The sequence below is a fragment of the Montipora foliosa genome, chromosome 5, assembly GCF_036669935.1.
Source record: "Montipora foliosa isolate CH-2021 chromosome 5, ASM3666993v2, whole genome shotgun sequence".
NCBI classification, from domain to species: Eukaryota; Metazoa; Cnidaria; class Anthozoa; order Scleractinia; family Acroporidae; genus Montipora; species Montipora foliosa.
The window spans coordinates 37,271,880-37,273,202 of record NC_090873.1 but is presented as its reverse complement, the minus strand read 5'-3'; positions in this window follow the sequence as shown (position 1 = coordinate 37,273,202).

The window sequence follows — 1,323 nt, the reverse complement described above, 5'->3', positions numbered from 1 at the left end:
CCTAACAAAATGGCTGACACACAACGAGGCAGCTTCAATGGTCTTATATTATCCATAGTGACTCAATGTCTTGATCTTCGTGCTCCATTAATCTCTGACAGGGAAAAGTTGAGTCGACATAAGCACACACACCACCGCCCGGTCTTCCAAATCTATCATTTGTGAAGCAGAGGAACCGCGGGATTTCCACCGAAGAGGCAGGAGTCAGGTCATTTAGTCAACTTTCTGTATCGCAAACAATTCCTGCCTTAACTGCCTTGACAACGGTCTGCAGTTCGGTTATCTTTGAAGGCAAGGATCTCATGTTGCTTGAGAGCATGGAGGGGAAACTTCACTTAGAGCGTGACGAGCTCTGGAGAACTGTAGGGGTACTGCCTGTGGTATCACCCACAGGAACCCACGTATCTTTGCTCGGCCGGCTCTCTTCGATCTATAGCGTTTTCTTATTCCAAGATCTCCTAATGTTGTCCAAAGTTCCACAGGTAGACGGGACTTGGGCTGAGAAGCTCTAATGGATTTAAGCTCAGAGCTACTATATTGTTGCCTTGCTGTTGTAGACGGTCTTGAGGCAGCATCGGTTACAGATCGAAGATGGTGGCTTCGACTGGATGATAGGTTGGACAGGTTAATTACAATGAATAAATCGATTTTAATTAATTAATCAGTAATTCCCAGAGCTTCCCGCTTTTAAACATTCCCGTTCAAAAGATTCCCGCTTTTAAAAATTCCCCATTTTAAAGATTTCCGCTTTTAAAGATTTCCTGTTCCCCATTCCTCATTCTCCATTCTCCAATTCCCCGCCCCTCCTTTTAAAGATAGCCATAGCTTTACCTGAATTAGTCCTAGTTCCTTGGGGGGATGGTTGGGAAGGACGCTGACTTTCAATATTCATAACTTTGAAGTGGTTGAGCAAACAATCAGCAAATTACGTGACATTTTCTAAAATTTCAATGGGATTTTGACGTGTCAAAATTGTATTGATATATAGTTGACAGTTTCACGGGAAGAACTTTTATTTTTTTCTATTTTGGTGGTATTTTTTTTCTCGTTTCTTTAATGTATCAACTTATCTTAGCTTTTTTGTCTTCGTTTACGAATTTTTAAAGAAAATATCGTTTCTTTGTTGACGTTATTGGTAAATATTTGACGACTCCCCACTTCCAACATGGTGGCCTCAAACTCAAAATGGCGTATCTTCGACATCGTGTGACCACGGAATCATTTCCAGAACCGTTCTACGTATGTTAATTTGCTAAAACTGAACCGATGGCAAAGAAAATGTGGTCAACGTGCAACACGGCAAACGTGGGGGAGATGACAGTG